The sequence below is a fragment of the Pezoporus flaviventris genome, unplaced genomic scaffold (assembly GCF_033815535.1).
Source record: "Pezoporus flaviventris isolate CSIRO_AGI_PZ_B2104156 unplaced genomic scaffold, CSIRO_AGI_Pfla_v1 ptg000082l, whole genome shotgun sequence".
In the NCBI taxonomy this organism is placed as follows: domain Eukaryota; kingdom Metazoa; phylum Chordata; class Aves; order Psittaciformes; family Psittacidae; genus Pezoporus; species Pezoporus flaviventris.
The window spans coordinates 993965-1020374 of record NW_026892630.1 but is presented as its reverse complement, the minus strand read 5'-3'; the positions used below and the strand labels follow the sequence as shown (position 1 = coordinate 1020374).

Here is a 26410-nt window from a genome sequence, read left to right as displayed (position 1 = left end):
TCTGATACCTGCTTTATGTACTGCAAGATATTTAAACTGTGTGGAAACGAGTTAGAGTGAGTGAACGCTAATGGTGCAAAGTATTGTTTTTATACCTAGCACATTAAGAAACATGAGAATTACTTTCTAGTGTCACTTTAACAATCAGTGACTGACCACAGCAGTGTAGTATGACTGTAAAACAGTCATTTTAGTCTACAATTAATAGACTGTATTAACTATATAGTTGGTATTACATAGTAGTTACCGTGGTTGAAGTAACCACAGTTACTTCACTTTCACTATAGTGACACTGTAGCTGAAGTGTGATGAAAAATTAACTGTAGCATCTGCTAGAAGCCACAAGCTGGCAAGTCCTTCTCTTGTATCTGTTCCTGTAGTCATGGTTCTGCGCAGATCTTCCCTAAAACACAGTGGAGGAAAAAAACCATTGTTTCAACATAACAATGGTATGGATTTGACCCATTCTTTTCTACCCTTCCTCCTGTAAAAAATCAGTCCAGCGATTCCTTCTCCTGGTCTTACATCATTCCTGAATGTAGCGTACATGCTCAAAACTGGGAGTCCACTGAGTATATTTGTCTTCTGGCTTCTGTCCTGATTTTTTAAAGTATCTATTCCCAAGGAAGAAGCTTCCGTTGCTGCTCTATAGTAATACATTATGTTCCCTTAATATCATATATATTGTCTTTCCTTAATAAATGATTTCAGGCACTTGAGAGAAGAATGCAATGTTGTGATTTAAGGGGATGATTTTTCTACAGTCCACCTAGTTCTCACATCTGTCCTTCATCACAGATTTGGGACCACAGTACATCCCTGAAAGTAGTGGAACCCTGAAAAGTAGTGGGACATGTCAGAGTGCACTTAAGAAAGAGGGCCTTCTTTAGGCCAGAGAATAGTCTCATTCATGAGACAATTCCTCTTTTTGCCACTTCCAGTGTCACCTTCAATGTCATCCCTTTCTGGGACAAAGCAATGTAAAATAGAAAGAATTTTTTTCATATCAGTGAGAGTAAAATTAGGAAAATATTTTTCCTAGTTTAGATTTCTTTGAACATATGTTCTTAGAAATTAATTTTCCAGTTAAACAAGGAAGCTTGCCTCCTGTGAACAGAAAAAACATCAGCAGAGTTAAACCTGAGCTGTACTAGTGCGGCAAGTCTTAAGTCTAAAATATGATTTCCTCACATTTTGAATACCTCCTGTTAAATGGTTTATAAAAGAGTAATATATGACTAACATATACTTTAAGAAATGATTCATCAATTCCTATAGAGACCTAAAAGTGAATAGGTTGCTTGTCATCATGGTTTATGATGGCTTCCAGCACTGTCTTCTGATACAGTTATGTCACCCTCTGGGGTAAGACAGCCCCTGGGGTACAATATGTATCTCCATCAGCTCATGGTTCAAAGAAGATATGAGGCTTTCAGAGTACCATCTGGAGAGATTTATTTTGCAGCTCAGGTTGTGGAGAAACATGCTTGTAGCTTTGCGACTCCCTGTCTTGATTTTTGGTATTGGCTAAATCATGTTGAGGACCAAGCACTCATATAAAGCGCTTTTTAGGTTCCTCCTGGCCACCTTTGCCATAATTCTTTTACAAAAATGTCTCTCTCAGACATGATATTGTTATTTTCCATGCTAGACACCTTACCAACCAGACCAGATCTGTCCAATCAGTTTTCACATTTAAAACCAATAAATCTCACCTTCCCTTCAGTGATCTGAACATCAGCCCTGGTCCCTCTTACCTTGTCTTTCAGTGAAAATGTTGCCCTTTGGGACTCCTATTTAACTTTATTCCATTCTCTGTGGGTCTTGCCAGTGATCAGGACCCTATCTTTGGACACTAATTCTGTTAATGTCGTATGATTCTCTAGACCCTTATATCTGATTTGGGAACCATGATCCTGATTGACTTCCCTGCTGGGAGGGAAGTCACTGAGTCATCCAGACTGAATAGAGGCAAAGACAGGAGCTGCCGGTCTCACTCAGGAAGGTGGTGAGAACAACCTGAGCTGGCTTTATCCTATTTCGTGTACCATTCTCTCATGCTGGATATCAGAAGGCCAAATGACTGAGCTGAGGTACCTGAGCAGCAATCAGCAGATCTGAATAGATGAGAAGGAGCTGTTGCCAGGTTAACAGTTGAGAAATAGAGCTGCACTATGGCCTAAATGTTATGGGAGCCACTCTTAAATTCTAGCAGCCTGTTCAAATCAGAGCAAACCGTCTCCAATACTGCTTTTGTCATGAGAAAGAGTTTTGTGGGATGAATAAAACCATTTCAGCAAAATCACATGAACAAAATGCACACTGGAATTTCCATTTGGCTCCCATTTTTTTGACTGTGAGACCATTTACATGCAGAGAAAGCAGAATTCATACAGAAACTCAACAGAGCAGGGCAAAGCCTCTACAGATGTTAGTAAACTTTGGCAGCTTCAGGATGGCTGGGGATCATCAGAGATGAGCTCTTTGGTCTTCTTTACTTTTTTCTAAATCTGTAAATACAGATGGGAAGGCTCCTAAAGCATATCTTAACCTTCAGAAGCCCCCTACACTAGGTAAATATTTTCACTGACCTTTTCACTCAGGTTTACTTCCACTTCATACCCTTGCAGCAGTTCACTAACACACTTGACTTATCTGAAATTCCAGGTGCCCAAAAGCCTCTTGGAAACAAATGGAAGACATTAGCTGGTATATTTTTCACACCTGAAAGGCAGAATTTAATTTCTTTGGTCATGGAAAATAATGGAAATGTGTTCAAGTATTAGAATTCCAAATGTGTCTCTGTTGTCTTAACCTAACTACTTTCAAGTAACTTGGAAAAATGCCCGTGATCAAGAAGAATGTTTGTTAATATTTCTGAATGGTATTGTGGTGATACTAAGCTAAGGACATCTGGAAGACTTATTTAAACAATCTGGCTAATGAAATTACCTTTTTTGTTACTTTTTTTTTTCTTCAATATTGCATGTCAGTTCTTATCAGAATTAGCTGGTTTGATTTTTTTTGCGTGATGCAAAATGATCAGCATCACTCAGGTTTGAATTACCAACGACCTTAAAAACAAGCGCTTTGCTTTAGCTTCACAAGTAAAAATAGAATAACTTTAGAGCAAGGAAATAAAACAAACATGCTTATTCTGTGCACTGACTGAAATAGAGGGCTCTTCAGCAAAAAGACAGGGTTTGGAAGACCAGTGTTTCCTGTACTCATCCAGATTCGTATGGTATGCATGATAATTTGTATTCGTGTGGCTTTCAGCAAGCTATCTGCATAACCAGTGTAAGCACTTTGTTCAAGAACTTTTGCAAAATATGTTTAACACTGAGCCCATCCACTTATCACATAATTAGAGCTGGATGCACTGCATAGCAGTAGGCAGCAGACTTCTACATTTATCTTTGCTTGTGAAGGGTGAGTTCATTGCTTTGTTTCTCTCCACCAAGGTCATGAAATACATGAAGTTGTCTACTTAATCTCCAGATAAACACATTTCGGTGGTACATAAAACAGAATGCCTGCTTCATAATCAGAAAGAAACACTTGTATAAGTAAAGGAAAAGTTCTGTGAATAGAAATTATCACTCTAGTGTGAAACTGGGGAGAAACACAAAGCTACTTCACTGGTTTTCCAGATCTGATTCTTTTTTCCCAGCATTCTTGTTCTCGAAGTCAGCTCACATTGTAAACTTATATTTTTGCTGGTCCTTTTCTATTTTTTGGTTTCCAGTGTTCCTTTCCTACCTTTTATTTAGTCTCCTTGATTTGTTGTGATCAGAGCAGTCCTGATGCAGACCTCTGTGTGAGTCCTTTTGTAACCCTTAGGTTATGCTTGAAAGGTCAGCAGCAAACTCGGTGGCAATAACAGCAATTCTCACTGCAGCTGGTGAATTCTCACCACAAAACCATTCCAATGCTAACTATCCTCTGAAGACTTCTTCCATCTGCTTCTGCTAACAGCAAATATCCAAGCACTGTGAGCAACAAAAAAGCCACAAAACCCCACAATTTATTTCCCTCTTCTACAAGAAATGAAGGTTAACATGCTTCCTCAATGTGGTCTATGATGTGTGAGCTTTACGATAGATATTAAGGTCAGAATTACAAAGCAAACAATAGCAGTAAGACTTTTGACTACATCTAGCACAAATGCATGTGGGCAAGTAACTTGATAATAGAAATTAAAGAGGAAGGAAGGAAAGCTCAAACAAAGGCTCTTGAGAGAAGCACAAGCTAAACAAAGATAATGTAATGTCTCCAGATCTACTCTTGGACCACTTATTCAGGGAAGGTGGATAAACATAATTATTAGCAGTCTTTGCTAGGAATGGCAATGTGATTTTCCAGTTAAATATGTTCTCTCCAGCTGGACTTCTGCAGTTGCCTTCAAATCAAATTAGCAGTGCTTTCTAGAGATTTCAATTTTAATACAAATATTAAAATTGGAGTCTATTGCCTGAGAAATTAATTTTCTTTTCCTCTGGAAATTTACTATTTTATTCTTCTCTGAGAGTAGTTTATAGCATGTTGTACTTTGTTAACTGTCCAAGGAGTTCCACCTTCAATGTTGAGTGCAGGCAGGTGAAACGCAAACTTCAAAGAAACTTCACACAATTATTTTCAGGTCAAGATGCGATAGAATGCATCAGTCTGTTTTGTCAAATTACTTTATGGTTTCTGAATTGGGAGACCTCATTTGACTATGTAACATCCAGTTGAGTGAAATCCTAAGCTCTGTGTAGAAACACTGTGGTTTCCATGCAGGGTATTCATTGCAGAGTGGCTCCTAAATCATTGTTATTTCATTCAGCCTTACCAGTTTGTAAATTGGACGGCAGGCACTGAGGAGTAGATGACCAGGAATTACTTTTACGGTGCAACCAGCAAGTATTTTCTGTGGCTTGAAGGGACTTTTACGTACATAAAGGGTTACAGTTCCTTGCATGTGGAATGTGGAATCTTAACAGAAACACCAAGAACTCTAAATCTCCTTTTCTGACACAGCACAGATGATTTAAGGAGTAATAAATAGAGGAACTGTTAGATGTGTAGCAAAGTATCACTCTAATCCCATGAGTTAAGAAACCCACACTGTTAATATGCCGCTAGCATCTGTAGGAGTTCTATTTTTAAAGTAGGATTAAACAAGATAACACACTATAGATCTTCACATATTCAATTTGCTTCAGACAAAACCGTGTTTAATAGCAATTATACAATATGTGTGAGCTGGTATCATGGTTGCAGTTTATATGAGCAGAAGGGATTTATAAAGCTGAAGTATATTCATACAAAAATAATAGTTATACGACTGCTTAGGTCATTCCACTAAAGTGGAATGAGTTTTGTGATCAGTTTATCAATTTCTTCACTGACAAGTGAGATTTTAAGATTTTTGTCAGCAACACTAAAACTGATTTGTCTACTACAAAATTTGCTAACCATCTGTGCATACGAATCAAAATGTCAGGATTATTTAGACAAAATATCCTTTTTCCTTCTGCTCTGAAACAGTAAAATAGTGAACCGATAAAAATCACCATTCTAAAAGGAGCTTTACTTTATTCAAGCAAAATTGTTAGTAAGTATTATGAAGGAGACTCATTTGGAAAGCAATAAAATACTGTAGGGTTGATCATCTCTTGAACTTACTGGAGTAAAAACAGTGTTGAGGCATTTAAGAGAAAAAATAAACACAACAGATTAGGGGATTCATACAGAACTTTGCAGTTGCAGTCTCTTTTGAAGAAAATGGTTCAGGACTGTAATTTATACATATACTTGTACTTTCTACTTTGGCTTATTTCCAGGACTTGTTTGCCATACAGTCCCAGATGCTTGCTTTCTTAAAGGGTAGCCGTTTCTCTAGCCAGCTGTCTAACAGTCACTTAATATTTATCTGTTTTTACAAATGTTCTCCCCTGTGCTCCCAGTCCATATGTCACAACAAAAAGTATAATCCCACCACTACAGAGTCTCAATGTTATCCTCGCTTTCCCAGTCTAGACTTTGATCACTATGAAAAATCCCTGAATCCCAGTTAGTTACCTGACCACATTTGCCTCCAACACTGTTGCTGTATGGCCGGTCCTTCTTCATTTGTGTTCTAACTCCTGTTCTCCTCTTCCACATAGCTTGATGCAGCTTTTATAGAGATATATTTCTTCACTTCTCTGCATACTGTGGAAGGTTTTTCCAGCTACTTGCTTGTCTAGTCTTCTTGATACTTAATTTGCCCAGCACTGAAATATATTGTTGTCTTTTTGTGTTATCCTTCAAAATCCCTTCCTCCTGCTTCATCAACCAACCAAACAATACTCTTACACTTTGGTTTTTCTCCCTTTCAAACTTAGGAGTTAGTCAACAACTTGTAGGAACCTTCTCTGAATTTTAATAATTAACTTATTTTTAACTTATTCTCCAAAATCCTTGAGCCTGTCATTTGACTCACAGAGCCTAAACACTCAGTGTCCCTTAAATGCACCTCTGCTCTCATTTCCAGGTCCCACTTCACTGAGACTAATTTCAGCGATATATCCACTGAATCCTTTCTGCTGAGTGTGATGTCCCTTTCTCTCTGTTCTTATGTTCATCACTTTCTCCACTGTCCTTTTATATGGAAAACTCTTCTAGTTTTTCATAAAAAACTACGTTTCTGACCATTTTCATCTCATGGTTGCCTTTCTGTTCCATGTTTTCACTCCTTCAGTATTATTTCTTGTAGATCGTCCTTTTTCCATTCCTTGATGCTGTCCCCCAGTGAATTCTTCTTCATGCCCTCCACGTCTCCTTCCCTTAGGAACCACCATCCTGTTTTCATGACTTACTTAAACTGTCTGCTATGACTCGAAAAAGTCTATGAGCACTCTTTGCCTGCCTTCTATAAACCGAGTACCATTACTGTCTGCTGTCGCACATCATCTCATTTTTTTCTTTTATGCTTTATTTCCTCCTCCTCAGCTCATTTGTTTTGACCACCTTCAGTCACAGAGGCCAGCAGTGCACATACGTTATGTAGTACTGTCAGATATTCTTAGATCAATGATTTTTCTTCATTTAGAAGATGGATGGTAAGGAGAGTGCTGCTGTCCTCAACAAGTTTAAAGGGTTGAAAACAGTCTTTTAGTTAAAAAAGAAAAGTTTGAAAAATCTAAGGAGTTATGTGAGAAACTTTTCAAAAGATACATAGGAAAAATCAATCCTGCTAAATAAATCTAAATTTAAACCAACAGTTGTCTTTTGCTGAGATAATATAAAGGAAAAAGATTTATCTATAGTATTGATATTCTTAGCTGTCTCTACCCAAGATGTGGCTTCCATCCAAAGTGCTGCATGGAAATGTGTATGTAGGACTATGCTATAATGTAAATCTTATTTTATACACATTCATATCTATATGCATAGAAACACATGCACACAGGTGTTTGCCTACCTAAACTGAGGACCAGATGTTTTACTGTCTTAAAATTGCATTTTCTAATATGAATTAACACAAAATGAAATTCGATTTGATTTTACTTATCTATTTGAAAATAATACAGCTAGTACTTGAAAACAGAGGCCACTGTACCTGATTGATTCAGTGTTGAACTAAACTAAGAAAAAAATGTATGTTTGAAGACAAATGAAAGGCATGCTTTCTAAGTTAGCAGCTCTGACCTTTTCAAGTTTTCTATCTTAAATAATAATCGAAGCCATGAGTAAATAAATTCAACTTTGCCTGCAGGTGTTGAACTCTTTAATGTCCTTTTACTCTCACATAGCCACTGCCTGATATCAATGGCAGAAACAGTTTTATCGTGCCCCATGCTGGGGCTGACTGGCAGTCTCTAGGAACTGTTTTCTTTCCTCCAGCCATCTGATTAAAATGCAGTTCCAATCAATAAATCTGTACAGTTTCCATCGATGGTAAGTGTTTGCCTAGGGGTCTTCTGTGTCCCAGAGGTATTTCTTTTCTTCAGTTGTTCTGTATTCATGAGAAAACCAAATTACAATAAGTCTTGTTTACCTAGACTGCCTGTTGAGATTGTTTTTGGACTGCCTGCTGAATCTGGAGTGAGCAATACAGAGCACACAAGCACACTCACATGCTGGTAGATGTAGATATAGATGTTAGCAATAAGGTACCTCTTTTAGAAACACTGGGTTCCAGCATAGCCTCTGTGAAGTCTTTGCTTTAGGAAGATTAAATATTTAAGCAGGCAGTCATTTGGCATGTTAGCGGGAAAGAGTGTAGGGTAGATTACAAAGAAACGTCTCAGATTCTAACACCTGATTTCAACTGAACTTCACCTCTATTCAGCGATGTCAGGGTTGCCTCTTTTTTTGTTTTCTTGAATGAGGATTACCTCAGTTGATCAATGAGGTAATATGTGACCATCTAATCAGTTTTGGATTCTCTTATTCTAGCAATAATTGCTCTAATGCAATCAATTAAAAGGGAATTTTAATTATCTTACTTATTGTGCTTTAAAAGGAAACATGACAGCTATTATAGAACTCTTAATTCACTATTTCCTGTGGTGATCTGTTTGCAAATTCAAAACATAAGCTTTTAAAATGTGACATCCCCTGCATTCTCATTTATTTCTTAAATTTGTATGCCATCTTTGTAAATAACGGTCAAATAGAAACAATGAAGTGATTGTATTCAACTCACAACTTTTCTCATTTCTTGTCTTTGTGTTATGGGAGAAGCAAGAGAAAGGTAATAATCCTGCCTGAGTGCAGCAGAAGGTACAATGTGTTGCCATGCATACACACATCAAGAAAAGCATCTAGTTTGTTTCTTTAAAAAACTATTTTCAAAGGGAAGTACTAGACTGTAGTTGCCTATAAATGCAAACTCTAGGTACTAGTCAGCAGAAAAAAATGCATTCAGCTACATATTGCACATCTGAATTATTTATTCAGAAATAATAAGCATGGTCTGTGAACATTTACACAGCTAGTTATCCGTAAAGCTGTTGTAGTGTCTTTACTGGAGTTATTTGTAAGTATTCAGGAAGCATCTTACTCACTTTTAAATATCCAGAGTCCAGACCACAGGTTGAAGTTCACTGATTCCATAAACTTATTTTTCTTAAGTTCATAAAGTATGGGTGGCATTGCAAATGCTACTAATATAGGATCATAATTTAAAAATACTAGCATTCTCAAAAAAAAAAAAAAAATCAGTGTGTCGTTCCCCTGCTTTATTAAAATGAATGAACAGATGTACAATATATTTCTGCTGAACTATCATCTAAATTCATAAACTATTTCTCATGTGTCTGAATTCCATGTTGGTTTCCCGTTTTCTTTGCCTTAGAAAAAAAGAAAAATCACACTCTCACATTATCACTCTGGGGATATAAATGAGAAGTACACCCTCCACTTCATTCACTTTAGACTAATACCCTCAATACAATTTAAATCCCATCTCTTCAAGGCTATTCAGCAAAACATATGCACTGGAACACCCAGGATCCAATTGGAAATTTCCCTTGCCATCTATACTGAAGATTGGCAAGCGGGCTCTGAGGACACTGTCTGTCCTCGCTGACAGAATGAGGTGGCACACAGCTACATTCAGTCTCTTTGGTTGGCATTTATAATAATAGCAGAAGCTTAGCAACAAGTTGGGAACAAGCAAGGAAGGGATAAATAGTGACTGCTAAGTGGGAGAGATAAGGCTATGTAAGGCTATGTGTAACTAGTGAAACAAGCAGCTAGGGAACACATCAGCTGGCTCTAACCACTCGTGAAGGTATGTTTTCTTTGCCTTGTGGCAGCCTAGGAACATAGCAGGTGCTCCCTGGAAGTGGTAAACAAGCTAAACAAGACAATGCAGAGATTAGATGGAATAAAATTTGGAGCCTTAAAACCACATGAAGCAATTGTGTTTCCATAGGAAAAAATGAGTATAAAAATCCCAGACAGTGTGCGACTACTGCCAGTCTTATTTGTTGGCAATGTTTGTGGCCTATGAAAGAGTGATATTTTGCACTAATTTCATGTGAGGAACAAGTGGATAATATGCCCTAGGAGTTCTGGCATGATTTCTTCTGTAAATCCTATTTCTAAGGGTTTATATTGTAAGCAAGCCATAAAAATTTTTTATGGTTTGAAATTGACAAGAGAATTATCAGGCTCAGATTGTGTTTTTTCAGGGTTTTTTAGGGTTTGTGGTGTTTTTGGTTTTTGTTATTCTTTGGATTTATTTTTTTCCTCTTCTGTCTGATAAAAATCATTTTGGCAAAGAGAGTAGTGGAACAGAATGTGAATCAATCTGCTTTCTTTATTTCCTAGCTGCTCCAGAATTTAAATACCTCTCTGCCAGACAATTCAGGAAAATGATGAAGTAATAGTTGAGATTTGTAAAAAAGCATGATTTTCATCTGAAACCCCTGCAGTGGAAGGAGCAGTTTGTCCCTGCGGGACTTCTAAGAAAGAGCTGTTAATTCGCTAGTGAGAATGGTGGAGTTGTAACTGGAGCAGGTAATTTTTTATGGCGGCCACGTTGCAGATAGTCTCAAACCGATTAGGTTTGAGTATCTATTTCTGCTGTTCTTGTTCTGTTTTAAACCTTCCCCAAGTTGAGATAGTAATTATTTTCCTGTCCCCTTTCCTTACATTGTGTTGCCAAAAGAGAGTATGACCAGCTAGGGAAGCAAATACCAGCCACACCATTTTCATCTTTTTCTCTGCAGTAAGGAGGGCAGATGTGATTTTGCAGTTACATCCTATCAGCACCAAATCCAGTGTAATGAAGGATCTTGTATGATCAGGAGTTTGAGACTGGAATCTAAGCTAGGGAACTCTTTCCCATCTCTTGTTTTTTGGCACAGAAAACAAAATAGGGTTTGGGTATCTAGTGAACTTCAAGGCGATTAATGAGCACCATGGATCTGAAAAATGCTGGAATGCAAAATGCAAAAGCGTTTAGGTCCCCTTTCTGTTCTGTATACATCATTGGATTTGAGCTTATAATGAAATCTGCGGGGGAAGGGTTCTCCAGATGTTCTCAAGTCCCTCCTTCCTAGTTGTATAATTTCCAGTACTGCTTATTTTTGCTTCAAGAGTGTTGGAGATACAGTCCCTGTGATCTCCCAGCAATCTACTACACTACTGAAGCTATCCTGCTAGTAGCAAATTTGGCCTCATCTCGATGAGAATACTTCCCTTCACTGAAGCCTATCTCTTCTTGGCCTTGTCCACTGTGACAGTGACACATAAACAATCTTTTTGTCTTCAATAGCCCTGTGTTCATTTGTTACACAGGTTTGCTCAAGACCAGAAGCTTTAGATATCTGCTGCTCCAATAGCTCTTTGCTTTCAATGCTGTGGGTGGGAATCAGGTGCTGTAATACAGCTGGAGCTCCCCAGTGCTGAGCAGATGGAAAAATTCATGCTTCTTTCTGGCACACAGTACTACTTTTTACACATCTCAACACATTTTTGCTGGGTTTGCAACATTAAACTGCCTTTATTGTCCACAATTTTTTTTCCAGTAGCAGAGCAAGTGACAAAACTAACATCTGCTATATGTGCTTCCTTCTTCTTGCATCCTCAACACAGAAGAGTGTATATATTTTGAGCATTTTGTTCTGATGGGGTTTTGCTGCTGTTTGTTTTCTTCCACACATATGCTTTTGCATTCAATATGGAGAATTTGATTATATCATTTGGGTGTTTTCATTTGTTTGGGGTTTTTCTGTAGAACAGGCTGAGGATATTTCACTTACAAATGAGAATCTATAAGCACTGCATGGGGAGCTTTATATCCCATTTAGGCACATTGTGACCTTCTACCCATCTCTTTGTTCATACACCTAACTGCTGACCTGAAATTATCCTGCAGTTCCTACCTTGGGTTTCTCTTAAGGTAAGGGAGTCTGACAACTGTGTCAGACTTTGTGCTGTGGGCAGGAGGAGATTCATGAATGCTGGTGTTAGTACAGAGAGTTACATTAGGAGAATGTTTTACCATAATGTAGCATTTTTCATTCCAAAAGACCCCAAAAGAGCATACAAAAAATGGATCCTCTCCATGGGCAAGCAGAAGATTAAATTGCAACTTTCTGCTGCTTGCAGGAAAAGTGGAGACTTCATTTGCTCTGCTCAGGAAAGTTGTTTTAGTTTCTAAAACCAACTTCTTTTGGAAATAATGACAAACCCTAGTGTTATAACACTACACTCAAAATCTTGTTTGTGGGCAAAGGAGAAGCTCACCTTAAATATAGAGCCAAGAATTTATTGATAGCAAAATCGAAAGCTAATCCATTTTCATCCTTAATACTTGAATTATTAATCTTGATTGTATTTCTGCAGAAAAAACAATTATTCTTCTAGTCAGAAAAAAAATTCATTAGTGATAATATGATATTATAAAACTGCTGTCCACACCTGTTGTAGCTTCTACCCCTTTTCCTGCTGTTATTCTCAGCATTTCCTGGTTCCTCTGGGTTGTAAAGTTGGTGTTTTCATTCCACTGTTTGCGGTAGGGGTGTTATTGCAAGCTGTCAGCACTTTGAGTCATTTGCCAGGACAAATGTGATGCTCATGTAGGTAATTTCTTCTTCCTCCCTTTGAAATTATTTGGGCTCATTTTTATGTATTTTCTAACACACTTTTACATGCTGCTCACTTTTCATTGGTGAAAGCCCTATGTTACATCCAAATTTACTATATACTAAGTAGGCAGATGAAGGAAAATTCAGGCAGAGCAAGGCTGACAAATGTCCATCCTGAGGTTTGCAGCCTTGTAAACTTACAACATGGCATATTATTAGGAGTGGCAATACCATATTACAGAGCTACACAGTTTCTATATCATTCTGTGTTCTCCAGGCTGCAGTTAGCACTTATTTATTGGGACAGCACTTGGGTCCCATACACGGCAGAAAGAAGTGTAAGTACTATGGCTAGTGCAGACTTTGTGCAACTGTGGCTCTGGCCCTGTGCCTTGATGTGGAAAGCACTGACTGATGTGCACGGACTCATTTTGAAATGTAATGAAAGCTCTCCATCATCATTAGTCCACTGAAACTGTGATAACCATCCTGTCTCTAGGTCAGAAGTCAGCTGGTAACTGCGGAAGTAGCCTCAGGACTCGCAATAAGGAATATTTGTGTATCAGCAGACTTGGGATTGTTATATAGGATGCAAAACTAACTAGACGGGTCAAACTGAGCTGCTTGGTGTTTGTATTCATGTGAGAAATGCCTTGAGGCTTTCAGAGGTCCTCTTTTATATTTCATCCCAGGCATAGTACTTGCTGCTTCAGGTGACTGAAGTACAGTGGTGGTATCCTTAATGATCTCCCCCAGACTCCATCTGAGCACACACAGGGGTGCTGGACTGTCTGAATGTAAGCTGGTGCCATAACGCAATTGATTGAAGTCTCTGCTTGTAAGATAAAGGAAGTGATACTCAGCTAAACAATGTTAAAAATCCACCGAAAGTAAAGGAAGAGCTAAACTCTGTCAGTGACAAAAGGGTCAAATGGAGAGAACCAAGAGGACTTTTCTGAGCCACCTATTAGAGTGTGTAACCAGAAAAAACACAACTGAGGTATTAAAGAGTGTGTGCCTGTGAGAAAAGTTTATTTTACACATTAATACAGGCAGCTCTTCTTCCTCTGGCTTTCCTTCCCCCCCTCCAAGCTCAATGCCCCGGCTTTATGAGTGAAAATATCATGAGTAATTGAAGTTGTGAACCCCAGGAGAATATTAAATTAGAAATTAAGCAAAAACGCTCATCTGCTGGAGCACAAAAATCCTGGGCAAATTTTCTAATGCCGTGTTACAGCAATTGGAATATTTTATTTTTTTTTTTCCCCAGCTGCTTCACTAACTGAATTGATTGAATTAAACGTGTTCTGCGGTGCTAGCTAACCTCTGGCCCCAGTTACTCCAGATAATCATGGGGGTAATCAGCCTGCCATGATCTGAGCTCCAAAGGAACAAGAATAATGCAAGGTTCAGGGAGCCTATCCTGGCATTAATCAGATGTCATCAGGGTTTGATTATAAATCCTAAAGACCACCAAATTGATACAACATGGTCTAATTCACTAAAAATTAGGTATCTACATATTAATATCTGAATATCTGAAAGTGATTGCCTTTCTAAAAAGTGGTCAGGTGTCAACGCTTATGGAATGTGCCAGTTTAGTAATAAATATAGTGATCAGCATCAGCACAAAAATAGCATTAACCAGATTAAAGAAAAAGATTTTGTTCTAACCTCAAATAGATTTTTTTCATCCTGTTGCAATTTACAGCTCCATTGAAACTTTTCCTCATCTTTCTACTCTAATTATGAGCTTACTCAGAAGCAAGAAATAGTATATGTTTCAAGCTATCTGCAAGCGCAGCATTTTTCTGCCTTCCAAGGGGAGAAAGGGTGGCTGCTTATAGTATATCATACTGCTGTGTATAAAAATAAAATGGTATTTATTGTCCCTTAAAATGATTTCCCCTAGAACTGGCAAGCTCCGTTGAAAAATCAGTATCTGAAAATGTGTGTTAGGAAAGATCCAATTAATTGTTAGTGTACTCACTTGCTCTTCTTGGGAAGAGTTCAGTGTGGAAATTTTAAGGCAGATATATTAGTACATTATGTAGAGATTTTCTACAGAAGAGGGGGAGGAGACCTTAAGAGAGAGGTACAGCACAGTTGCTTAATAAACTAATTTTCTTCATATATGTCTTGATTTAATAAGCATTCAACCCTGTGGAAAAGTTTTTTTGGCATAAACTAATGATAATACCTAATGCTTATTTATCTAATTGATGTCACCTTGTTACCTGTATTTCCTTGGAATTACCTTTATTTGCATTAGAGAGTTGGTCTGCTTGGAATTGGAGAACTCATGCTGCAGCTCAAGATTTCCAAGCATACCACAACATTAGCTGTGAGCAGGATAAAGAGATTGTATGAATTCTGGACATCTCAGCAACACTCAGCTTGAGTGATTACTTGCTGCATAGATGAACTTTGGACTTTCGGCTTCTACCCAGACAATGGAGTACATTTGTGCTAGGTGTGGTGCTTCTCACCTTCCATCACATATTACAGTGGTGGTCTGCACAGACACAATAACCATGATGCTCCAGTGGGACTGACCACATTTGCTGTTCACATCCAGGTAACCTGCAGCTCCAACAGGGTAGGTCTGACAGGTCTGATTCACTGTATATAGGTTTGATAGTGGAGATGTACATCTTTCTGTCCAAAGCTCAAATGCAGTGCCTTGGCTGATCTTGACCTCCCTCCTAATTCTTGGTGCCCAGACCCATGAACTTAGGAGCACTGCCATCAAACTAGTCATTCATGTTGTCCAAATAGCTTGGAGAGAATTCAGTATCCAGATATATATAAATCCTTAGTTTACACTTTATCCTCCTTATTAATAAAAAGGAAAAAAATGAATACTTGCCTATTTACAGCAAAGCATATCTAACTAAAGCTGTGTCAGTTGTTATGTTCAAAGAGGCTGTGTGTACAATGATTGTATGGTTAGGAAAAGATAGATTACAGGTGGGAAAAAGAAAGGACCCTGAATGTTCCCTCTGTAGCAAGAAATAAGCATACAACAGGCACTCAGAAAAAAAAATGTTTCATTTTCTTTTATTACAAATATTTTTCTTTCAAGAAAAGATGAAATTAACATTGGCTAGAGGAGCTGGGCAGTGAGAGATGGAGACCATATGTATCCTTAAAGCAGAAAGCAATAAATCCATTTAGCATACCTGTGCTTTTTTTCCTGACCTTTTCCACACCAGTGCAATGCCAAGACATACATCTGTTGCTCCCTGCTTCAATCACTGCTCAGCACTGCAGGTCTCAATATATGCTTAAACTCATGTGTTTTCAAAGCAGGCCACCCTGGGTGCAGACTAACTCCTCCCAAACTGCCATTTGAAGCCTGCATTCACAGAGCTCTATGGGGAGGCTCAAATCACTCCCTAGTCATTAGTCAAATAGGTTGCATTTATTTCTATTATTCTTTCTCCTTGGCCTTGAGAAAAGAATTTTTCTGTGTTAATAGGTTTGGAGACACCGGGAACTCATTGTTTTCTATTAGGGTAATGAGACTTCTGTGCTTACCTGGATATTCAAGGTATGATAAAGATTTTTCTGCTGTAGGAGAGAAACAGCAAATGAAAGAAGCCAATAATCATGAAATGTCCCCTATGCCTATGATCTCTAAATTATATCTTCTTGTATCTTTGATATAACAATAATATTAATGCTCAGTGAATGTTAGGCAAATTAGATCTAGGCTAGAGAATTTGAGAAAAAAATATGTATATCCAGTAAAAGAAACTACATGTGGTAGAGTTCATTCATCACTTTGTTGCCAGACTTGGAAGACTTATTGTGTTCAGATGGATTGAAATATGGAATGATCAGCCCAAATTTTCCTGTCCCCGCCCAGTTTTCCATGTAAGTCTAGCCAAAGTTTTCATTTTTAAAATTAGATCAAATTTTGTATCACTGAAGATAATACTGCATGTAAACGTCCATCTGTACCTCCTGCCTCCACTGGAACAATGTGAAACCCTGCAGAGTTCTTATCTATCTGCTTCCAAAAGAGAGTTTTCAAACTAGGTTAACTTCAGACAGCTTGTAGCTGGAGGGGCTTGTAAATCTAGAACATGTCATCCCCATCAGTTGGCACAAACTGAAATGCTGGAAATCTGGGGAATTGATGAAAATTGTTGCTAAAATATTCCAGAGATGCAAGTTGCCTTGAATGCTTTGAATGGTGCTTCTAGGCATTCATCACCAAAGACCATGTGAAGAAGCTTAACCACCGTCAAAACATCTGGTTTTGGCATCCTGGCTTGTAATCAGCTGTAAACTGGCACCACAAATAACTATCTTCTTTGGAAGCAATGTCCTCAGGGCAGAAAAAGATAGATTTCTCATTTGGATGCATATGCTTCTTTTTATCAAAGATCGCAAGGATTGTGCCATAGAGAAAGTCTCATTTACATTGTAATTCCCACCTCTCTCCAAAGACCAGGCTTCTTAACCAGCTAAGAGTATGGCTCAGTCTCTCAATATTAAGGTAGAAAAATACACTGTTTTCACGACATTCTAAAAAGTGCATAAAGGACTTGAAAAAGGTCCATGTCAATCTGTGATTTTGTTACAGAGAAATCTTATTTAGAAATACTGCTAAATCACCCATTTAATAATCAAGTTGTATTTATCCTACCTTTTAAAAGAGATGTTGAGCTAACTGGGTTCCAAAACATCGTGACAGTCTCTGTGAAATTGGTGTCTATATAAGAGAACCATAGGCTAATTTATTATTTCCTTATTTATACGCAGTTGGGAAGTAATCATCATCATTAATTTTAGACAGAGTACAAATAACTTTTGGAGCTGATTGCTGAAAAATGTAATAATATTCTTTTCATTTTAATTCTTTAAATCCAGAATTGCTGTTTTTTCAGAAAAGTGTGCTCAACTTCAAGTTGTCATATTGACACTGGGTCACTGCAGATGACTACTCAAAATATTTAATACAGCCAACTGCATTACAGAATTCACTTACATTAGACTATGTGCATTGAAAAAAGTACATGCATTTTCTAGTTGGTGTTCATGTAGAGCAGGAGAAACACACAGAAAAATCACTCCCAGAACAGGTTATGTTTTAGGTAATGATTTCCTGAGTAGTAAAAGCATCGACGTACAGGGCTTTTTAGTTTTTCTTTTTTTCCCATCAAGGCATGTATAAACCCTTGCTTGTCAGAATGGATTTCTTGGCGTTTTATTTTTTCATCACTGTCATAGCTCATGTCAGATCTAAGGGCATGTTTGGTAAGGTATTCAGGAATACCTTATTCATTGCTAGAGTCTACAAATAAAAGAATAAGGGAGTGAACAGATTTGTGTTAATAAAAGTGTCATAAATCATGAAATTAGGATTTCACAGACCATTCATTCATAGCTGTAGTAGTTAATAGATGAACAAGACCCTTCTAGAATTATATCTAGGAATTTTTTATTCTTTCCCCTATTTAAAATTAATTTATTTTTAACTTTCTGCATTAGTTTGCTTCTGTATAGCACTAAAATACAGGTTTCAATACATGTATTTAAATAAATCCTGGGACTTACTTTCCTAAAGAGAAGTCACAAAATCCCTTCTCTACTTCCTAAATGTAAACGTGACAGTAACTTAACAATTGTCAGTAGCTTTCATGTGCTGAAGCTGTTGTCACTGCTCACCTCCCTCCCCGTCAGTACAGAGGTCACATTGCATTATTTATACCTGGGAGGAGACTAAAGACCCTGGCATAGTTTCTTCTTCAGTTCTCTAAATCTCCCAGACTTTATAGCAAATTAAGTGGTCTTTGCAGAAGCATGTTGCAGTTAATGCTATCAGAACAGTCATAGAATCATGGAACACTAGGCTGGAAGGGACCTCAAGGATCATCAGGTGAAATCATTCTTGGCAAAAGCAGAGTCTAGACTAGATGCCCCAGCACCCTGTCTAGATGAATCTTAAAATTGTTCAGCATTTGGAGAACCCATGACTTCCCTGGGGAGATTATTCCAGTGTCTGGTTGTTCTCATTGTGAAAAATTTTCCTCTTGTTTCCAATTAGAATGTCCCCAGGACGAAGTTGTGCCCATAACCTCGTCTTTTCCATATGACTCCTTTTAAAAAGGAAATCTCCATCTTCCTTCTAGCCACCCTTTAAATACTAGAGCTGCATTTCTTTTGTCATAAAATCACATTTTATCCGCCACTTCAAAGAGGAATTCATTTTCCTGTTGTTGAGGAACCTAAATGGTACATGTAGCACACCATTTGCATAAAGTTCTTGTGCTATGGGTTGATGGTTCCACACTTTATTCTTTTCATAAGGCAGTATCGATAAGCTCAACCATGTATGTTCAGATGTTATGTTCAGCATCAGAAAAGCTGTTTTTTATATGAAAATGTATCTGCTAGAAATTAAAGATGAGCTTTTAAGAAGGCCTCCTTCCCTTCCTTCATGACCATAACTAGCACAAGTGAGAACGGTGTAGATTGATGGGGGGGAAAGGCTATAAAACCTTTCTGCTCCTAAAATGTAGTGGATGAAAAAAGAAATTAAAAACAGTTAAGTCTGTTCTATTTAGAGTTCATTCTATTTGAAGAAGACAAACCAGCATCTTAGAAAAAAAGATAAGGTTAGCACTGCTCTTGATGGGAGCTGCACTGAGGGAGAAATAATGCATAGTTGGGTTGGCTGAATACAGCACAAGTGGTCTCATAAATGTGAAAAGCAGATCTATCCTTGGTCCCTAGGCAACACTGATGCTCTGACAGGTGAATAGGTGTAGTCTGTTCTATCAGGCTTGGTCAGATCATAATTTTCTAGGATGCTGTTGTTTTAAACATGTTTTATTCTGCCTGGAGGGAAGGAATTTTTGGTAGATGATAAGAAAATAACATAATTATTTCTTTGAGTTTTTCTCAAAAGTACCTTCAGTGCAGTAAATACTATCGAGACCTTTCACTTTCCTCTGTCCATCTGGAGAAAGAGTATTTGTTTTTCTATGATATGACCATCATTATAGAAGTGTCCATTGTATTTACAGGTACTTGATTCATTCTAGAAGATTGAATGCATCTTGCACTTATAGGTGGAAAAGTGAAAAAACCCAAGCAAACGAACAATGAACCTTTTCTAAATTATTTATATATTCTGAAAAAAAAACCACCAAGTATGTTTATTTCCTTCTGAATCTTCAGACAACTGTACTATACTTGATGTATACCCTGGAGGTAACTGGCTTTGAAGCAAGCATTCAACATATGATTAATGCATGTTAGAATTATCTTTCTGCCTTTACTCAGTGAGTCCAGGAATTGGGCTGAGAAAGAGTCATAATGTAAATAAGTATCTTTGACAAGATTCAAAAAAAAGTGGCTATTTTCAAGTATCCTTCACCATCGCTTATTTGCAGTCCCTGAATAGCTTTCTAAAGTCTTCTGCAAACACATAAACGAGAGGATTGGAGTATAACATCAGCTCTGAAAGAGGTTTCAGCACTGTTGCGGGAAAGAAGCAGCAAAGAAAGTTCTTTAAATTCATATGTGAATCTTATGAGGATCTTACTCTGTAGATTTTCTGTTTTCCAGGGTTCGTGATCTCTGTAAGAAGGATAGAAGGAGTTTTCACGTTGCCACTGCAGCTTTACAGGCAACTCTTGTAGCACCCAGCAGTTTGCTCATCCATCCCATTTTACCCAGTTCTGCATTCTGTTCCCGCCCTACTCAGTCCTAATACCTAGAGAGTTCTTGAAGTGGTCCCACTGAACCACAGAGATAGCTTGGCTTTATCACAATGGAAAACTGCTCACGGTGGGGCTTCCACATGGAGCGTGGGGAAACAGCCTGATTAGTGCTGTTGTATTTTGTTATTTGTTACAGTACTGGTACTCCTGAGCAGAAGTTTTCCAGTCAGACTCATGAGCAGCAAAACAAGCTAAAGTCATGTTGAAGCTTGCCTCTTTTTTTTTATCATTTGTGATTTATGTCAGTGATAGTAAGAATCTTTGTGCTTTTCAATAACAAGGCACAGATTTATAGATCCTGCAGAAATTGCAGCTGTGTTAGAGAGAGCAAAATTTAATCTTTGGCCTTCCATTTAGTTAATTAATCTTTTGGATTTATTGCTGTTGTTGCAGGCTGCAGTATACAGTGGACAAAAACATTAATTTGGTCTTTCATTGTTGAGCAGTACTTCTGTTTTGTAAAATAACTGATGTGTGCCTTGAAAGAGCACAAGGCATTTAGAATATGTAGCCTATGAAAATCATTCAAATGCAAAGAGTGACAATGCATCAAAAATTATTATGGTCAATTTCATACATTTGGAAAGATTTTTTTCTAAGCTACAACTGAATTCTTTCTTTAATTACATGAGAGAGAGGTGGAAAAAATTTTTTTATTAGAAAAATATAGAATAAGCTGGAAGAAACACTTTAGGTTAAGAAATAATATAGTGCCTACAAGGCAGCATTATGGCAGTAAGAGAATGACAATTATTGAAGGCTGTTTAGGTGACTCATAGCTTTAATTTGTGTTTTGCATCTAGTTTACACAATTAAATCCTTGTCACACTACAATAATGCTTTATATTTACATAGGGTCTTTCATCTAAATGGCTTCCAAAGACCCTCATATATTGGTTTGTGTACAGTTTATGTCAATTTAATCTATTAATACAGCTATCTCTTTAATGAATTATAGCAGCTATCATCTGTGTCCATATAGTAAAGGCAGTTTTAAGAGGGAAAATACCTTCAAAAACTAAAGGAGAGATTAGGGAGAATGTAATACCAAGTTATAATTTGCCCTGACTGCAAAACTGATAATTAAATTGCTCATGCGGAGAGATTGGTATAAACTGCAGCTGGTCATGTCCTGGTCAGCCCCTGATAGGATCACAGCACATTTGGTCATTGTGCTGAGATGAAGAATCATCATATTTACTTTGTTTAATGCACAAATGTTATGCTGCATGTTTCCACCTAGTACTTCACCTGCCTAGTTTGTGAAACCTGATGAGCTCCAGGAGCCAGATTACTTGGTTTATTGTTAGCTGTCAAAATGGGCTTTATGTCCCAGTGAATTCCACAAGAAATGTCCATTGTTGACATTTATGATTCTCATTCTTGATTGCTTGAGAATGCAGATCTTTCTGATTGCTCTGAAAATTCATTTGTCCTTGTGGATATTCCAGACACAGAGCTATGGTAAATACACTGTTTCCTTAACAAATAAATACTGGCCACTCATGTAAACACATTATGACAGTGTGCCAAGTAAAAGACACGAAGAGCAATCAGATTGCAAGAGACTGTATAGCTTGTCTTCATATCTTCAAGAAAGTAGAGAGACAAAAAATGGTTACAAAAGCAGTGGATTTATAGAATCACAGAATCATAGAGTAGTTAGGGTTGGAAAGGACCATTAAGATCATCCAGTTCCAACCCCCCTGCCATGGGCAGGGACACCTCACACTAATCCATGTCACCCATGGAGTGGGTGAAGGACAAGTACAATAATACCATTTCCCTGGGGAATTTCTGATAGAGACATGAGAATTAATATATCCCAATATTTTTCATCTCTTTTGATATATAGATGAGAAACATTATAGTAGTGCAAAATACCCTCAACTGGAATATCACCCTGACAAATGCAAATGGACATGCAGTTTTAATTTGTTTGCTCTTGATTGGGAATCACAGCATGCAGAATATTAATGAGCCATGGGGTAGCAATCACCAACCCCAGACACATTTATCTTGCATTGTGTTTGCTGATTGTGGCAGCTCTTTAATTTGGGTATAGCAGTACCCCACTCTGAGACAGTTTTTCAGTGACTTCATAAAGGTATCAAGCTTATTAGTGCATGCTCATGCTGCTGCTGGACAATAGACATTCCGGTGATTCTGATATAGTTAAGTTCATTTGCTCCTCTGCTCTGAGAAGCCAGTAAATAAAATCTCACTTATTACAGAAGCTTTAAATAAGGCTGTCAGACAAGAATCCAGTTTTCATACAGGTTAGGTACTGTTTCCAGTTTTGTTTGAGGCTGAGATGAAGTTGGTGTGTAGATGCTTGTCTCCTTGCTATCTGTTTTCTGAGTCCTTTGTTGTAAGAAATGTAAGCTGCTTTTTTCCAGCTTCAGGGACCTCCATGCCCAGTAAAACCATCTCTTTGATCTTTCACAACAATGTCCAGTGGTCAATACCTACTTCCCATCAGTTCATCATGACAGCAAACATTGCTTGCTCCTTACATTTTCAAGTCTATTTTTGCTTCCTCACAAGCTATCCTCACATTCTTGAAGGAAATCTTCATGCATAACTATATTTCCTTGATGTCTTTCATTTCCCTGGTAAAAGCCCCCTTTGCCTACAAAAACCTGATGATTAGTGTAAACTGCTGGCAGCTATCTGTCACTCATTGTTTAATTCTCAGTTGTGATCTGTTTGTTGTCTGTCTTTCCATCCTTTTACATAAGTTTTTTGGGACAGAAAAAGAGGAATCAGGTCTTTTTCTTCTTTTTTTTCCCTATATTTTTAAAACTCTAAATACAACAGAATTACTAAAATTTCTAAGCTGTGTATGTGATAAGCACAATAAATGACAGTACAGCATATCACTCCACAGAGCAAGTTAAGCTTGCATATTCAAATGCTCAGTAGTAGTAAGTGTGTAGTGTATAGAGCTCCTTCCAGCCAAATGCAACTCTGGCCCAAGGTATTTGTAAGGTTGTGTTGTTTTTTTTCAAATGGGTCCAGATAATAGCAGTTTAAATAAAGTACAGAACTCATCTATTTTATTCTTAATTTATACTGGTGCTTAGGGAATGTGAAGATATTTAAAAAGAGTAAAATCAATTAACTTGTGATCCAATTATTTATGTTAACCACTATGGGGTTTTATTTTAGAGCACTGAATCAGATTCTCCAGTTAAGCACTGTGCTTTGAGAATATAAACCTTGCATTTGGAAATATGATGAGCCTCTTGTTATCTTTTCTCTATTTCCAAATCTAATTGCTATTTTTGTCCTTTCATAGTTTTGTTTTTGAAAGGGACCCAGAATAAATATAACAGATTTTTTTTAAATACTATGAAGCTTATCCTTAATATAAAGGTAGCTGAACAAGCAAAAGAGTTCACCTTCTAGATAATATACACTGTATTTTTTTGGGCCTCTCTGTTTCACAGTAGATATTTGTCTTCTGCAATCACAAATCTGTGATTTATGACACGTTTCACATTATAAATTTAGAGCAGGTCCATGTGACAACTTCTGCTATTTGATCATTCTGCTTTTTCATCCAGTTTGAACAGATTTTCTTCTAATGTTCCAGACAGCTTCAAACACCCTCAGTGTTTATATGGTCATTTCTAAATGCAAAGAGTACTCAGAGTGTACCACTACATTTGGAATTCTTTGGCTTGGCACAGTCTTTACCTGTAGCCATAGTCATTTCCTTGATCTGCGGGTGTCACAAGCTCTGCAGTTTTATGCCCTCAGCAAGTTTATGTGCCCTTTCTACTACTAACTCACTGCAACTGAGTCTACTGAAAGCCCTTCCTAAATGAGGAAAAGGTAGGAATGTAAAGGAAAGCCTGCTCCAGCTGAGATAACCTTGATATTTTTAAAGTGACATTCAACATATTTTTTGAACTAGCTGGCACATCATGGCAACCTTTTCCATCGTAGTCTGGCACTTGTGGGGTAAGCATAATAAATTCATCTCACTGGCTTCACAATTATGTGTCAGAATAAAACAGCCAGATCTGTAAGTATTTTACTCTAACAGCTCTTACTGATCCCAAAGTGATGCAGGGAGTATTGAACATTTAATTGACTCAGACTTGTGGATTAAGGAAAAGGTCTTTCAGAAGGATCAATATGAAATAGGAGCAGATGCACAGTGAAATCTAAGGGTTCTGTTCCGTAGGTTTACATTCCTTGAAGTCTAGTCACCTTTTTACAGTTCACCTTTTGGCTGAATAGGAATTATTTGGTACTGACCACTTGTTGGGAAAAGTTCTGGCCCTTATGGTTCTGATGTCTTGTTTTGTACATCCTCAAACTGAGACAATATGAAATAATACAAAAATATCTATCATCAGGCTAATTAGCTATTTTTTATTAAAGTAAAAGGTGTCCAAGTGTTTTCCAGTGACAGCATTTTGCTGAGCAGGAAGAAATACAATCATGGTAATAATTCCGTGTTATATCCAAGAATCTTAATAAAGGATTTTCTTTTGATTTGTTTTAACGCAAATGAGAATATTGTTATACTGTCATTTAGAGTTAATTAAACTGCAAATGAGCTTAATGATCTGTCTGAAACAAAGCTCAATCACAACCTGTTACATATTAATGATCAAAATCAAAAGAATCTTTAAATTCTTTGTTAAATATACCAAAGAAGATAGAAATAGCCAGTCATTAATGTCATCCTTTTATAACATCAGGTCTGAGGCTGGAAAGCTTGAACTGAATGCATGAACTCAAATTATACATCTAAATTAAAAAAGGATTTAGAAACATAAGTCAAATCTATCGGAAAAAATGAAAACAAAGATAACTGAACACAGAAAAAGACATAGTTTTCTCCTCTGTACTTTACTATGTGGAAATCCATTTTGCCTAGTATTTGTCTAGATTGCGAAAACCATATATTAATAAAATGCTATTTTCTGGATTTAATAGTCTCACAAAATCTGTAGTGTTATGACTTCATGCAGTTTATGAGACAAAGATGTTTAGTCTATTTAGGTCCTAAAGCCACTTGGGTAATTTTTGCCCTAGAGTTGCCACTGGCAACGTGGTATTTAATCATGTACAGGAAAGACTGTTTGCACCATTAAAGTTTGTAATTTCAGAGTTTTGAAGGCCTGACCTCTAAAAGTGCGAAGATTTTCTAATGTTCTATAATGATACTGCTGGTGTTCAGCACTTTTCAGGACTAAGTATGTTACCATTCTGGTTTATCCACCTACAAAGCAGGTATTATCATTCATATACAATGCTTTTAGCGTGTCAGCCTCAAGTACTTGAGAGGGGAGGAGTATTATTAAGTCTGACCCCTAAAACCTTTTCCAATGGTTTGCTTAATATCTTTCCTGCATAAATGAGACTGATGTTGTACACTGTTTGTCTGGATAGTAAATTAGAATTTTCTCATAGGGCTTGGCTAGCTGAATAGTACAGCAGTGCAAAAAGATCATAAAAAATTCTTCCACTGAAAGAAGAAACTAACACTGACTTTAACTTATAAAGACAGAGTGGTAGCATGAGGTCCAATTACTTTGTAGCCTCTTGGAGAATCCTCTCCAAAACCAGTATGGTAACAATTTTTGTAAAAAAATGTTTTATGTATTGATAACAGTGTAGTGAAAAAATAATATGTGTGGTGTAACTTATGAAAATAATAGTCTGAAATGCAAAATTGGATTATTTGTAAATAATAGTACATTTGAGGGCAAGAATAGTCTGTATTTGTGAGTTTGTGTTCTGCTTAGCTATGTGTATATTTTCCTTTCTGTTAGCATATGCACATACGCAACACTACATATTTTCAGGGTTCACTTTTCCAGTAATTTGAGATGAACTGTTGTCTTGTGATCAGAATCTTGAAAGCTTGATTCCTGTTACATTGCTGCTTATCTCCCATCTATTTAATGGAGAGTACCTGCAATGTGCTACCTTATATTTCACAAGTGAGAATGTATTATTTAGAGCCTATAACATTCCGTTTCAGCTAAGAATTACATCTTTCTCTTGTTGTGGTAAATAATTAATGCTGGCTTGGATATTTCATGTGTGCATGTGTGGTCATTAATTGAAAACAAT

The 26410-nt window shown here is 37.3% G+C and overlaps 1 protein-coding gene across 5 annotated transcripts in view; it reads left to right on the top strand.

The window, feature by feature from the left end:
- CDH13 (cadherin 13) overlaps positions 1-26410 on the top strand; it is a 793216-nt gene that overhangs the window by 398727 nt on the left and 368079 nt on the right. The gene's annotated exons all lie outside the window — the stretch shown is intronic.